General features: G+C 38.4%; 1 protein-coding gene and 1 long non-coding RNA gene across 2 annotated transcripts in view; both read left to right on the plus strand.

The window, feature by feature from the left end:
• chrm4a (cholinergic receptor, muscarinic 4a) overlaps positions 1 to 16,627 on the plus strand; it is a 66,869-nt gene that overhangs the window by 4,816 nt on the left and 45,426 nt on the right. The window lies entirely within an intron of this gene.
• On the plus strand, positions 7,989 to 8,662 carry LOC118599892. Its single transcript, XR_004949432.1, has 2 exons — positions 7,989 to 8,186; positions 8,324 to 8,662. It is a non-coding gene; the product is annotated as an uncharacterized LOC118599892 (long non-coding RNA).

Consider the following 16,627-nt stretch of genomic DNA (forward strand, 5'->3'; position numbering starts at 1 on the left):
TATCTAAAGGAAGGCTTAAATCCGGCGGCGTTGCACTAATGCAGTCCGGTTTATTAGCTGCAACCATCAGTAAATCTCTCCACATGTCTCAGCATAAACACAAATGTTTTAAAATGTCGTTTATTGCACTGTAAAACATTTTTTATTGGGTCAAATCATTAAAAAGATAAAAACAAACATTCTGGTCTTTCATCTTAACTCTTCTAGTCTTATAGTAAGGAACATCAAAAGTCTTTGTTTTGTTTTGCACAGACTTTGACTTTTATTGATCTCAACTCTCTGACAAACATTATTGAATCCTTCAATAATAGCACAGATAACAGTGTAAACCTCATCAGAAGGAGAAATAACATAACGTATTTACTGGAGTTTAAGTTGCACTGGAGTATAAGTCGCACCAGAATATAAATCGTACCAGAGTATAAGTCGCACCCGAGTATAAGTCGCACCCGAGTATAAGTTGCACCGGAGTATAAGTCGCACCAGAATATAAATCGTACCAGAGTATAAGTCGCACCCCAGTATAAGTCGCACCGGAGTATAAGTCGCACCGGAGTATAAGTCGCGCTGGAGTACAAGTTGCGGCGGGGGTATGAATTGCATCGGATTATGAATCGCACCTGAGTATAAGTCGCACCAAAAAGCACAAGTCGTGCCCGAGTACAAGTCGCACCGGACTATAAATCGCGCTGGACTATAAGTTGCAAGAGCAAAAAATGTCTAATCAAGAAGAAGAAAACCATATATAAGTCTCTCTGGAGTATAAATAACCCTTTGGGGTGAAAAGTCTGACGTTTCAGACCAAACCAACCAAGCCCGATGTAGCTAAAAATAAATAAATACAAGAATACTAATCTTTTGATGTTTGTAAGAAAAATATCAAATTTGAGAGGAAAACAATCAGATTCTCTTCCGTGTTTGTTTTGGACGTCACTTTTTCTATCGGTAGCAAATACTTGTAGTCAGATGCAGCACCCTCTAGTGGTTGTTAGAGGAAACGACTGCTAAAAGACAACTGGCGTTTACCAGACAAGTTGCAAATATATAAGCCTATTTATGTCAAAACAAAAACGCTAAATAAGTCTCTTCTGAGTATAAATTAGCAGCCCGGCTAAACTATGACAAAAACTGCGACTTAAACTCTGAAAATGTAATAACATGCTGGTGTTAAGACTAAAAATAGCCACTAATAAAAGAGAAGAAAGTGACTTTGTTGTACTTAATATTACAACTTTAGCTTCTATTACAAGATGTAGACGAATCGAGAGAAGATGAGCATCCATGTTGTTGCAGTTTCTTTTTTTTTAGTCTTTTTCTGAGATTATTTTCCAGATTCCTTAAGCTTTATGAGTTTTTTTAAGGTGGATCTGGGTCAAAAAGGGGATTCTATAAAAGCAGCTCATGCAGAAGCTTTAGCTAAAGGCAGCATTCTTCATCTCTGCTGTTCTGTTTCAACAGCAGGGAATAAACATTTGGTTTATGTAACTCAGTTTAGCTCTTTTTTTAACGGCTTTCCTCCTTAAGAGGAATGAGATTTGAGGACGGTCTGAAGAAGTTTTGATCAAACACTTGGTGCCGATGAGCTGTCGCTGCAGTACGGCCGGATGACCACAGTGTGGTGCAGCAGCAGAGGGTGTTAGTCTCCTCTCAGAGCGGAGAGACTGTGCTCCAGCGTCCAGCACCCACCGCTCTGAATGAGGAGGCGATCGTGGGGGGTTTGAATTCTCCATCAGAGGTTTAGATCCCTGTTACTGTTCCTTGACGGTATGACCGGAATACGTTCCATCATGTTGAGTTCCTCAAATCTCTGCAGTATCTCAAACATACAGATGCAGTACAATGACTTTGGCTGGAACGTCATTTTCATTTTTTGTGGAGCGACCCGTTCAAAGGACGCTCGGTTAAAGAGGGAAAGGCTCCACAGATAAGCAGCCGGTTGTTTCCTCCTCCACACGCTTCACAGTTGGAAGTCTGCTGCAGACACAAATGATCAAAAGAGTCCGGATGAAAGCCCCAAACGAGACTGTTAACAAAAAGAAAAATAGCTCATTATTATCAGGTATCATTACCTCATTAGGACAGAGAGACGGAGAAGTGTTGGCTCCATGAAGCGACACGAGCAGAGCAAGAGACCTCATGGTTCCAGAAGCACAGCTTGTACAGTTGTACAGGATGAAGCAACAGTTCAGGCTTTATGCAGATAATAAACTGGCTGCTGTTTTTATGCATCGTAGCAAGTTAAATGAGTTTGAGAATCATTTTTTTAATTCCTAAAGGATTTAGTTGTCTAAAAACAATTTTACCCACTGAAGAGAGCTCATTCTCAATGACAGATATTCACAGACGAGGTCTGTAAACCAGGTTGAGAGATTCCTGTATTGGTTCTGTTCTTTGTAGTGATAGTCCTCAGATTATCCCTGTGTGGACATGTGTGTGTAGACTGTAGTTGGGTTGGTGTACTTTGAAATTAAAAGAGTTTGGTAAATGGTACATACTTGTACTTGGATATTTTTACCTTTGACACTTGGGCAGGTAAGGCGGGAACTGAACCTACAACCTTCCAATCAGGGTCGACCACTCTACTCCTGGACCCCAGACGCCCCATTGAGTGTCACTGATAGCCTTTGCCATGTAACAACCCAGTCTCCTCCAAAAACGTTCAGTACCCACGTTTGTCCACAGGGAAAAACGTAGCAGTTTCACAAAAAACGGGTCTAAATTGTGGAATTGCTACGTCTCATTCTCTCATTCATTTCTATGGAGGTGCGCCGGATCACATGACTGATCACGTGACTTTTGAGTTTCTGCCTGTCGCTAGCAAAAACACGGAGGGATATTCACTCTTTTTCGGTGGAAAATCACTCAGAATAAAATATTTTGTGGACTAATCTTTATTTTGACAATATTTCTAGTGAGAAATGCACCCGTTACTATCAGGATATACATTTATTTTGGACATACAGTTCGTAGTTTGTCTGTTTTGCTGGACTTCTCCCCAAAACGGGGCTCCAAAGTCGTGGAATATCAGCGCTTCCGGTGTGCGGAACGAGCCGAGAACCGGGCGATCAGCAGGATTTGGGGACCTGAGCCGCGTCGGTGCCGCGTCAAGGTTTGGGTTCGGGTAGGTTCGGACAAACCGCCCGGACCCTTTTTTAATTCGGCCCCGAATGACTTCCGTAAAGCTAGAACGTGATCACAGTCTGACTACTTCCGGTCGAGGAAGATTAAAAGTTTAAAAGTTTCCAGAAACGAAGATTCTCAACCATAAAAATAATGTTCCTTTATTTTCTCCCTCATAAACAAACACAAATATCACTTGAACAGTCGATTCTAACCTCTTCTAGCCTCTAACCAGTTTAAAATCAAATAATATTTTCATAAATTGGCCTGTAGGAGGCTGAATTTTTTATTTTTTTACTTTCCCTTAACTTTCCCCTTAACTTAAGGGTAAAGTTAAGTGAAAATATATTAAGTTAAAATGGTCCAACCTGAAACCTAGTTTCAAAAGTCAGTTTGAAGCAGTATAAAGGAATGTTTCAGATCAAATTAAATCACTGAGACAACTCAGTTCAGGCTCAACTTCCTGTGGACAATAGTTTCAAATTCAAATTTTCCCTCAAGTTCACCCTTAACCGTCAAAGTGGAATCAAAAACCAGACGCTTACTTCAGCTTCATTTGACTCTTAACATTAGAGCATTGATAAAGTCGATTAATCGATTTGAACCAATTTAAGCTTAAAAGATCAACAATCGATGCATAAAAGATATAAATCGATTTAGCTTGATGCTAATGTATAATGGAATTTCCCATAGGATGGCTAATGCTAACGCTCTGTCGACCTAAACATACATTATGACTAAATAAACATCTTTATTTACTCACAGGGATGAATTTGACAAAATCTTTGAAGGAAATATTTGAAATGATAAAAAACACATTTTTTGGCTCATTCTTTGCTTGTTCTTCTTGATAAAACTGCTATGGCACCAGCTCCACCTAGTGTCCAAACTGAAACGTCCTCCAGGAGAAGCAGAACAATGTTTCCAATGTTAATGATCTGAACATTTTAGTTAGAACTTCTCCTTTAGAGAATCACTGTAACTCTGGATGATATTAACAATCTCAGTATTTCACTGATACATTTACAGGATGTGAACTGGATCAGATTAATATGAATATATTCAAATCATATTGTAGATTATTAATGTATTTCTAAACAAATGTGTCTAAATGTGTATACTTATGACTGAAATGTATTGAAAGATCAAAAGAATTAAAAACATGATTCAGGCTGTTGTGAATCGAATCGTTTCTGAAAATTAGAATTACCACCCAGCCTTACATAAGACGCATAGATGCAAAAAAACAAAATAATAAAGTCATAATAACTGGTATTTTCTGAATATAATAATAAGTGTGAATCCACAGTGTAGAAAACTTTATTAGCAACATCCTGGTAACATTACAGAGTTTGTTAGTGAATATGATGCATAGAGAGTTGGGTGTGTCAACAAATGTTGCTATAAATACCATATTAAATTAAAACTTTGCTAGTTTGATTAATTAAATCCTAATAAATCACAGATAGTGTAAGTTATGTATTTAGTTTCCCTGCGACCAATATTAACCGACTGGTACCGGTACCGGTCCGTTCCACGGGGATTTGGGAAAATGACTGAAGAAGTGGAAAGTTGAAGTTGTGGAAAACCGTTTACAGTTGATCCTTAACATCGGAGCAAACATCGGGGCAAACATCGGAGCAAACATCGGGGCAAACATCGGAGCAAACACCGGAGCAAACATCGGAGCAAACACCGGAGCAAACATCGGAGCAAACACCGGAGCAAACACCGGAGCAAACACCGGAGCAAACATCGGAGCAAACACCGGAGCAAACACCGGAGCAAACACCGGGGCAAAGCCGCTTTTCTCCACGACACAGTCCGTTGGAATGACGTTGACAGAGTAAACGGTTGACGACTTACGGTAGTGAAAGAATGTCAACACTGGAACTTAGTGTGTAACGATTATATATATAACAGTTTTTACCTTAAGTTGAGGCAAAATTAGCAAAAAATGCTAGCTTGTTGCTTAATTACTAGCTAAATTAGCATAAAATTCCTCAGTAAACTAAATTAGTCAAATTGTTAGCCTGCTGCTTAAATAGAAGCTAAACTCTAAATCAGCCTAAAAACACAGTAAATAGCAAATTAGCCAACAATTTTAGCATGTTGCTAAAATAATAGTCCATCTCAAAATTTTTGAAAATTACTATTTAATTTTTCTCCAGCCAGAGAACCGCCATGGAGAGATAAAAGAACCACAAGTGGTTCTGGAGCTCCAGGTTGCAGACCTCTCAGACGTTCTGGATCTGAGGAGGACCGCATCAGTCGTTTTTATTAAGCTTTTTACCATTTCTCCTTTTACATTTTTGGATCATTTTGGACCATTTCTAGTCATGACACATCTTCATAATCAATAGTATTGAAACCATATGGCAGAATCTTCCTTCTTTCTCCTGTTTGCTCTATGGTATTATCTTCTGACACTATAGACTTTGTCGGATCCCAAACCTGTGAAGCTGGACGGCGGCCCGTGAGAGCACTGGAGCGAGGCGCCGTGATCATGATTGAGTGAGGCATTCAGGGGGAAGAAAGTGGCTTTAGTTCTGCCTTCAGAACTCCGGATCAGCGTGTGAAGGATGCTGGAAAGGAAGTGGGAGTTTTCCCAACCCGCTGTCATGCGTTTGGTGGATTTTAACAAGGATTAGGATGGCGCCGTTCTCTTTTCGTGGGCGACATGGCCTCTAAGTTGACAGCAGTGAGACTCGTTTTTGTGTGCGTTGACCTCGACTCAGTTGAGGAAACGTTTAGTTCTTGTTCGGTTTCTGCTTTGATCTGGAACTGAGGAGGTTCAGGCTAAAGCTAGATGTCTTTGTCTTTCATGAGAGGATTCTGAAATAGGATCTGGTCTTTCATGATGGGACTGTCGCTGTCTGCACTGCTGGTCAGCTGCGGCGGTAGAAAACCACGGGGTCCATCGTTGCGTTTGCAGACACGCCGAATCAGGCCTATGATAGCCGTAAACATCAGTCATTACCACAGATGTGGAGAACAATCCCACTGTAGTTCTGCTTCTCCTTTAGCTCCACTCTCCAATTGGATTAGATCTCGCCCACTCTCGCCTCGGGACTACATTAGACTACGGTGCTTAGCGGCAGCAGAGCCACGTTCCTGAGGACGGAGCTGCCAATGACCAGCTTTTGTTTTTGGTTGTTTATTTTTTAGCTACTGTGTGGAAAAATGTAAACAAGGGCAGGTTAGCGCAGAGCCACGGGCTTCACATTAGATCTGCTTCCTGACTCTCAACCGCCTGACCCAGTTTCCTGTTTGTGGGGCGAAGCTGCCAGAAGTGTGCTAACAGGATTAGCCGAGCTAGTAGAACCCGCTAGCAGGACGTCGACTGATTGCATCCCGTCCAAAACTACTGTAATATCTAAAGAATTTCATACTTACATTTATGTTTAGTTTGTTTCATTAAACAAGCGTATCTTCCAAAATAAAAGCAACGATAAAAGTGTTACAGTAAATCCTTGAACTGAATAGATTGAAGCAAAGCTAATTTTAGCTAGCATTAAAACCAGTGAACAAATAGATTAAAAAGCTCTTTTTTAAAGTGTTTTGATCTTGTCCACTAACTCTCACAGCTAAACCCAATTACCTTTGTGCAATATTTCTTGTGTTGTAAACAAGGTTGTGAAGATGCTAACAGGTCTAATGTGTAGCGGTGAACATTGTTTTGTGGCTAACGCTGCTAATTTAGCCAACACTTCTAACATGGCTAACACTTGTGACGTGGCTAACGCTTCCAATGTGGCTAATCCATCTATTGCATCTAACGCGGCTAACGTGAATAACAAGGCTAATGCTTCTAACGTGGCTAACGTTTCTAACAAGGCTAACATTTCTAACGCAGCTAAAGCTTCCAACGCGGCTAACGCTTCCAACATGGAAAACACTTCCATAGTAAATAGCACTTCTAATGTGGCTAACACTTCTAACTTTAACGTTTGTAACGTGACTAATATTTCTAACGTGGATAACACTTCTAGCATGACTAATATTAACACTAAATTTAACCCTTGTATTGAGGCTAATGCATTTAACATGCCTCTACTAACTCTCACAGTTTAATAATTAACTTTTTACAGTATATCATTTGCATAATTTCCTGTTATCTATAGCAGCAAACTTCACCGTATAAATTAAAAAACAGTGGATTAAATTAGTTGGTTTAGAAATATTTGTAATCTATAATTGTTTTAGTTTTGTATTGTAGTATTGAAGCGAGCTCAGCTGTTAACTTTGGAAGTTTTTTTTCAAAATCATCAAATAATGTTACAAATATATGATGACGCTAAAATGATGATTATAAGCAGATCTTAGACTGGAATTTGTTTTAAAGAATAGTAATTTCATGTAATATTACACTCAAGTGGGACTCTTTATGTTCGAATATATTATATTTGGAATTTAATAATAATCATAAGTAATGTTATCAACATTTTAAATGATACCAGATTTTTTACTTGAATCTTTTTTAATAAACTGTATTTTAACTTTTTTTTTAAAATATCTATTTTATCTATTTTTTTATATGAAAGTCGGTAAAACATCATCAACCAGGTTTCATTTATTTCTGAAATACATGAAAACTAGATCATTTTCAATTTTTATTGTATGTTATTTATAAGTTTGATTTTCATAAATACAGTTAAATGTTAACCAAATGCTCAATCAACTTTTTTGTCTGTCGACCTCTATAAATGGAGCTTTAAAAGTGTTGTCTGTTGGTAATAGCCACATTTCTGACTATTTAAGAAAATAGTTAATTCCTGAAATTATAGTTTAAAAATGTCTGTGTGCTCCCCCTACAGGTTGAGATGAGGTATTACAGATGAATTTTATGATAGGTCAACTGTTGTTTTGGCAATCTGCCAGTCCAACTCTTCCTCCTCTGTTGGCTCCGCCCTCCTAGCAGGACATCAGGTGGATCTCATCACTGATCAGCAGTGTGTGCTTCCACTCTGATTGTATAAAAGAGCTAGAGAAGATCTCTTCTGTAAGCAAAACACTCTGAACCTGTGTGGAAAAAGGATGCTTATGGAAAACTGAAGAGGCAGCCGGTAAGCCCTTGCTTTTCATCCCTGACTGCAGTCAAGTTTTGGATGGCCTGCTTTTTGCTCTCTGGCATTTAGTTACCTACCTGCTGGCTGAAGCTGTTTCAGTTACTTACCTGGTGGTTTTCCTTCTGCTGTTCAAGGTTTTTCACCTGAGGAATTTCAAATGAAGCTGAAGAATTTCAAATGAAGCTGAAGAATTTCAAATGAAGCTGAAGAATTTCAAATGAAGCTGAAGAGATTTCACCTGAAGGAAGCTAAAGTGAAGCTGAGCTAAAGCAAAGGCGAAAGAAACCTGAAGGAACCTTAAAACTGGAGCTGAAGAAAACTGAAGCTAAAGTTAAAACTAAAGGAAAGCTGGAGTGAAGGCTGAAGAAAAGCCAAAGGAAAGTAAAAGGAAAACCAGAAGAAAAACAAAGGGAAATCTTAAAGCCAAGATCAAAGTTAAAGCAAAATCAAGCACAAAGAAGAAAGAAAAGAAAGTTCAAGAAATTGAAGAGGAAAGTAAAAGCTCAACTTGAAAGTCCAAAATACCGCACTCAAAGCAAAACCCAGAGCAAAAATACTACAGTAAAACCATTACTAATAACAAAAAACTGAAATCATTGCTTCAACTGAAAAATAAATTAAATCTGAGTGAAATCCTTGTCCATCTCTTTATTCCAAAGTATTCTATCCTTTCAAGTGTGGGAATCCACACAGTTAAAAAACCACAGCGCTTGACAACTGTCATTTCAGATGTTTAACACCATAATGCTCTGCATCTCCAGTATAAAAGCCCCGCCCATCTTTGAGTCTGTAACAGTCGGTCGTTAGCATGTTAGCATTAGCATGGCTCGTAGGTCTTTTGCCTTCAGTTGTCAAAAGTCTACTGGCTTGAACAACTTTCTAGTGGACTTGGAGGCTAGGGAACAGAGATTTAGTGCCATTGAATCCAACAAACCCCGTCCTGGTGATGGATTTGCAATGAATGTTTCACTCAGAATTGTTTGTTTGATACGTTAGCCTTTACAAGCTATGATGCTAGCGTCATTTTATCACTCAAACACGGGTCCCCTTCGGTCTGGACCATGAGCATCTGTCTTGAGGAGAGAAGTCCTCCATCTCTACAGAAAGTTCCAGAGATACTGGCATCACTTTGCTCTGTACCACTGTCCTTATTGAAGACATTACAGTACCTCAAGCTAACCTCACTGTCAATCACAGATCCAAACCACACCTCCCCCGCTCAGACCGCCCCTTTTTTTATTGCATTACAATCAAATCTGGGCTGAGGGTGGAACCAGCCTCCAGCTGACTGTTGTGTTACCCTTTTAAGAAACAGATTCATAGATTTTGCAGAAATGAACACACTCGTATCATCTGCAAAGAAAAAGACTTGAGTCACAATGAAATTAGGACCAAGGTCAAAAACCTAATTTAATTTTTGATAACTCTGGGTCACTTTGACATCTAAAAATGATCTTTTAGACAACTCGAGAACTAAACCTAAAATAATCAGACATTTCTCAGACATCCATGTAGTTTTCTGATGTGTCAATGTGTGAACGGAACTGTAAATGTAAAGTGATTTGGGTCATAAAATGGGAATTAAAGCCGTACAGGGATTTAATTTAATTTCTGAAGTTCTCTCTGAGTGGAGTTCTGTCTTAAATTTCCCTCAGACTCTAAACTCTGCGGGTCGTTCAGGTCAGAATCTTTCTGTAATTACTACAGGACATAAAGCTGTATGTCGTTGACTTCCTGTCCTGTAGGCCTGACGAATGTAATGTCACAGCTGCTGTTTTTCACAGAGGCGATGAGCTTATTCCAGAGCTTCAGCATTATTGACATCGGTTTGGTTTGGGGGTGTTGTGACATCCCGCATTATTAGGTGGCTCTGGCCTCTGGGGCAGACTGACACCATCTCCAGCCTTTGTTTTGAGGCTGGTGTCTGCAGCTGTCAGCCCAGCCGGCAGCCGGAGACACCAAACAGGAGCAGGCCTGCAGACGGACGGCTCTAATGTGAGGGAAGGCTGTGATGCTGCCATGGTCCTGACAGGGAAGGTGGAGGAGTTGTTGGGTCCAGGTGACAGGGGGGAAGTGGGAGGCGGAGAAGAACGGGACAGAAAGTTTGGTTCATGGCTTCATGTGACAACAAACATGCGTGGAAGTCATGGGACTGACTTGAACTTTGTGGTGAGCTGTGTATTGACAATTCACCCAAATAATATAGAACCAAAAAGGCTGAAAGATGATCTGTTTAAGGGATGCTTGTGAAGACGCGCTCAATACAGAGGAAATGATGTCACCATGGACACGCCCCCTCACCTTTGACCTCAGAAGCTAGGCGGGGTTGAGTCAGGATAGTACTTTGATTTGAAGATGTTGTACGGTATAGTGTTCCCTCGCTTTAATCTGTTTTTTAGTTTTATTTTTACAGTGCATTGTGTTCTGCGTCCTGATTGGCTGTAGACTTTTGTCAGTCAGTTTCCTTGAGAAAATTGTGTTTAATGTTTGTCTGAGAAAATTGTGCAGAGTGTGTAGTGAGGCGTTTTACTGCCTTAAGACATCTAAAAATGGTGTTAAAAATGAAGATTACTACTTCTGAGATTTCAACGATTGGAGGTTATTTTTAAAAACTTCCACGATAAAACAGAGACCAAAGTATCTATCTTGATAAAAGGCCACAGGTACACACAAGTCTGATGCGTTTAACAATCCGCTGAACGCAGTTTTCGCTACCCGACACTAGCTAGGGGTGTGCCAAAATATGGATATACATTGTGATCGATTCTCGATGGATTCTTACCAAGTGTCAATCGTTTATTTTCATTTGAAGAGGCTGTAAAACGTTATATTCTTGTGTCTGGCAGCCACTGGAATTATTTCATTTTTGTTCTGTTGTATAAAACAATTCTGCACTAAGTAGATACACTGCTGTTCATGTTTACTGTTGTTAGCACAGAATTTTACAGATAATTCCAATTCAATTGGTGTCAATGCTTGTCAGAGACATAGTACAAGTGATTACAGTAATGTTACACATATGTGTCTATTATTTGTTACAGAAAATAGGACACAAGTTGTGTTTTATGATATATTTACCTAAAAAATATTTTAATAAAACATTTTCTTCTATATGTTTTGAGTTATTAGGGATGATTTTTACCAATTATTGTAGTAACACTAAATAATAACAATAATGAAATAATTTATAAAACTTCAAAACTTAACGTTTTTAACATAAATATGAATACAAACAGGAATATTATTCCAGGATGAATCTTAAACCTTAAATATCTTTTGATGTTTTGCTCCAACTTTTTGCTTTCTTTTTGCTTAAACCATTTCCATCAAACTGGTTTAACTTTCAATGTGCGTTTTGTACATAAAGCCTGAAACTGACTGGTGTAAAGTTGCATAGTCAAGTGTGAACTCAAGGGATTTAAAGACGGTAGCCTAAATACACACATTTACGTAGACTTTTCATTGGAAGTGGTCACTTGAACGTGTGTTTCTGAGTCTGGTGTGAACGCTGCAACAAATCACAGTCCAATTCACACACTGATGGGGCTCCATACATACATACCATAAACATGTAACCACCAGGAGCAACGTAGGGTTCAACTTCAACGCAAACACAGACAGACCGGGAACCGAACCTTCAACCTTTTGATTGAAGTTTAACTGCTTTGCCCCAGCCGCCATTTTGACCGTTACGACTGGTTCACACTGGATTCGGAAGCGCCACAAAGTGGCCCGGAGCGGAGACCGCTTCCATTCGGCGCCTTAGTTAACCTACGGTGTGGTTCACACCAGGCGCGTTCTGTTGTGTTGATATAGTTTTGCAGGTCACATGGACACACAAAAATGGTCCCAAACAGGGCAATGAATACAGTTTTGACGATAAAAATATTAAATTAAACTCAAAAACGGACAATTCTAGCCCAAAAAGCTTAAATAAATATAGTGTCATTTCTCTTAGAAATGCTGTAGAGTCATTCAGACCGAAATGTGGATTCCATTTTTTTTTGTGGCATTCCAGAGTAAAGTGTGACATCAGCTCTGAGCTGTGGGGGGCCGACAGGGGCAGTTGTGGCTTTAGGGGGCGGCGGGTAGCAGTGTGGGACACATGGGGGCGGCAGCAAACGGTAGGGGCCATCGGACATGGTTTTCCTCTATAGTCATTGTTGTGTGCGTGGGTGGGAGTCTCTGAATGTGACGTGCGTGACCGCGTGCACGTTCCCCCCCCGTGGAGCTTCCAATGACAACAGCCTCACTGTGGCTCCATTTCTAAGCGTGGATGGGGGCGGGAAGCATCCAGTCTTGGCAGAGCCGGGGATTTGTAAAATTAACTGAAAGAAAACCTGGAACTCAAAGGTTTTCTTCGTTTTATGAAAGGAGTAAAAAAGTATTTGTGAAAGTTGTTTATATAATAATAAATATCAAAATTTGACTTAATTTAATCAAAAATCTGGTTCTTAATTTAGAACATTTAAGTTTGCTCTAAAACTTTTGATTTCAAACTTTTCCGAAAGGTTTCAACAAGTTGTTGCTCAAATGTGGTCGTCATGGAAACCACCTATAAATATGGAAGACATATTTAAGGGGTTAGAGGAGGGAACTCAAGTAAAACTACATTGTTGTTTATAGGTGATGTCTTATTGAAAGATTTCTCGAAAAATGTTGCCGATGGAGATTTCTGAAGAGGACCAGCGGGTGTTTCAGGCTGGACTGATGCCGCTCTGCTATTATCTGAGATTTAGACGGATGCTGATGAACAAAATCTGGATAATATTCATGAATTGATCTTGAAATCATCACTGTTCACATGCTTGAACTGATCGATTCTCCAGTCTCCCTGGGAGCCTCAGAAGGAGCTCAGTGATGGTGGATGAACTGGGATTAGGAATATAATCTGAGTACGATTCCTCAAAAAGATGTCAAACTATTTCCACAGACATTCACTGCTGAGTTTCTAGGTCAGAAAGAGAGTTTTTTTGTATGAAGACATCATGGTTTTAGAGCATTAAAAAGCTACTATCCCCACAGTGGAAAATGATTCTCACTTTTTTCCCTCTTCTTCCCTGAGATCAATGAAGCTGATCAATAAAAATACCTCATTAAGATCAACACTTTGTTTTTCTCCCACTGTGTACTGCTCTGAAGATTTTACACTCTTTTTTAGATGTGTTTTTATGTTGAGGCATAACATTCTGGGGTAAATTTTTATGATACATTTTTATGAAAGTGATAAAAACTCTGTGAAAAAAAAGAAAAAATGAACAAATAAAACCCGTAATCGACCACAGAGGTACTTAAGTGTTTAAGACTCAACACAAAAACAATAATTCTCCTTCAGAACATATTTATGGCAAAAATATACATACATATATAAAAGAGAGTGTAAAAATGTGTAAGCGCGTTTTTCCCCTCGTTGTTTTACTATAGATTTCCTTGATTGTATCATTTTTTATTGTTCTATATATATATATAGAGTATGTGTATATATATATATATATATATATATATGTGTGTGTTTTATATATATTATATATATATATAAAATATATAAAACACAAACACATATATATATATATATATATATATATATAAATATATATATATATATATAGCGTATATATGTGTGTGTGTTTTATATATTTTAAAACTTGTCCTGTCAGCTGACCATAAATGTCACACTAATGGATTATGAATCTTCTGACACTGCAGGAGTATATTTGGTATATTTTCATAAATCTCTTTTGGGTTTGAGGCTAAACTTTATTAATATGCAATTTATTTACATTACAGTTGGCCTTAAATAAACAGAAAATAAAACATTTCATGTAATTATTGGATGGTGATTTGAAGGTGAAAACAGTTTTAAGATTCTCCAGATGAATGGAAATTTAAAGAGTTAAAACTGTTCAAATATTTGGATGTTTAGTAGTTTTTAGTTTTAGTTTTTCAGATATATCTCTAAGTAAAGCTCAAATCAGCTCTTATTTAATCCTGTTACTTCTATTATTATTATGCAAACATGTACAGTATATTATGGGATGTATTTGTGTCATAGTGACCAACACACGTTGGCTGAAGAACAAGCATCCAGCCCACATCGGTGTGTCACCAAACCGTCGATCATCGTGAGGGGGAGGGAGCGGTAGCAGAACTTTGGAAGAACATAAGATTGAGGCTTAAATCAGGATTATCAGTTTGGCAGGTTTAATAAAGGTTCTGATGAGGAGGCGGGCCGCTTTATTTTGGAAGGATTTTCAGGAAATGCTTCATTTTGGCGGTAGAAGTTGTGGGTCCTTGCTTGGTAACTTCCACAGATCGTGGACCCTGGTTGTCATGGGCTGGTCCTGATTGTTTTCTTGATGCTATTGATGATGTAAAACCTAAGTTTTCTAGTTTAATGAAGGTTCATGACCAAAGACACAGAGATGCTAAACGAGTTGGTAGAAGCTCTTCAGGTCCACGCTTGGAGTACGTCGCTCTTTGTAAACTTTTGTCAGGTTTAAATTAAATATTCTATCTATTGGAACAATAACTTATATAAATGTACCTCAATGTTGGTTCCACACACTATTAAAAAGTCCAGCTTGTCTGTAAAAGCTAAACGAGTTGGTAGAAGTTGGTAGAAGCTCTTCAGGTCCACGGTTGGAATACGTCGCTCTTTGGAAACTTTTGTCAGGTTTCGATTAAATATTCTATCTATTGGAACAATAACTTATATAAATGTACCTCAATGTTGGTTCCACACACTATTAAAAAGTCCAGCTGTCTGTAAAATAACCGATGTTGGGATTTCAACCCATCATCAGACCATCATTCTAGAGAGTTTTTTATTCCCGTAATAAAATCTGCATAATGAAATCTATTTATTTTTTCCCGAAAAGTTATGCTCGTGAAACATTTGTAATGTATTTTCCACATAATTTCCACACTTNNCACCTTGTAATCAGAAATGTGTGGATTATTTTTTTCTAAAATGTCTAGATCTTCTATTGTAGCTAGCACTTTTAGCGTGGCTAACGCATTAAACATGGCAAATTCTTTTAAAATGGCTAACGCTTTTAATGTGTCTTAACGCATCAAATATAGCGACTGCTTCTATTGTGACTAACGCATCTAAAGTAGCTGATGCTTTAAACCTGGCTAACTCTTATGACGTGGCTAATGCATCTAACATGACTAATGTTTTTAACCTGACTAACACTTCTAATGTGGCTAACACTTTTTACATTGGTAACGCATCTAGCATGGCTAATGGTTTCAACCTGGCTAACGCTTTTATTATGGCTATTGCATATATTGTGGCTAACGTGGCTAATGCTTTTAACATGGGTAACGCATCTAGCATGGCTAATGTTTTTGACCTGGCTAACGCTTTCAATGGGGCTAATGTATATAATGCGACTAACCCTTCTAATGTAGCTAACGCTTCTAACGTGGCTAGCACTCCTAAAGTGTCTAACGCTTCTACTGTGGCTAACATGGCTGAATATGCTTTTAACCTGGCTAACCCCTCTAATGTGGCTAATGCTTATAATGTGGCTAATGCTTTTAATGTTCTGATGGTTCTAGCTAGCTAGCTAATAATGGCTAACAGAGTTGGACTGTTTTTGTGTGTGTTACTAACAATGACGGTTGATTTGGAGTTAGAATTCTGACAATGTTTGGAGGGAGTGTCTAAGGGGATCGATAACCAGTTTATTTAGTCTGTTAGTTTTTAACTATTGTTCTTATTTTATGACTAATTTTCTGCATCTGTAAAATTACCTGCATGAAGCCCAATGAGGCAAATTTCTTTTGTGATTTTGAGCTATATAAATAAAATTAAATTGAATTGTAGTTTTAGCTGTATTTTTCTGGTTTTTTTTACATTTTATTAACATGGTTAGAAATCACAGGGATCATAAATAAGCTAAGGTGTCAGACCGCGTTTTTTCTTAACCGTTATTAACAAGGTTGGGAGTTAGTATCGTCGCATTAACATTTGTTTTAGCAATACCATTCTGTTATTTTATGTGTTGCAAACAAGGTTGGGAGTTACAGGTATTGTGAATACGCTAACGTTGCTAATGAGTAACGGTCTTGGACTGAGTTTTTTTATGTGTTGATATGAAGGTTAGGAGTAATCACAGTGACGTTTGTTTTAGTGGTATTGGTCTGTTTTTTGGTGAGATGCAAACAATTACTGCTATTGTGCCCAACACTTTTAACGTAGTTAAAGTTTTAGAGTTACTGTAAGCACAGTCTTTAAAGTCTGATTGACTGATGAACTTATCTCTGACCTTTTTGTCTCGCTCAATGCGTTTTAGAGTTCCGTGTGCCTCATATTGGACATACATTTGAAAATATTCACTGACGGTGTGCCCTGTAGAGCGGAGAATACGATACTGAATTTGAATAAACAAAAAGTAGCTTATTTCTCTTGCATTTATTGAGCCTCAATA

This window comes from Oryzias melastigma, linkage group LG2 (assembly GCF_002922805.2).
Source record: "Oryzias melastigma strain HK-1 linkage group LG2, ASM292280v2, whole genome shotgun sequence".
NCBI lineage: Eukaryota > Metazoa > Chordata > Actinopteri > Beloniformes > Adrianichthyidae > Oryzias > Oryzias melastigma.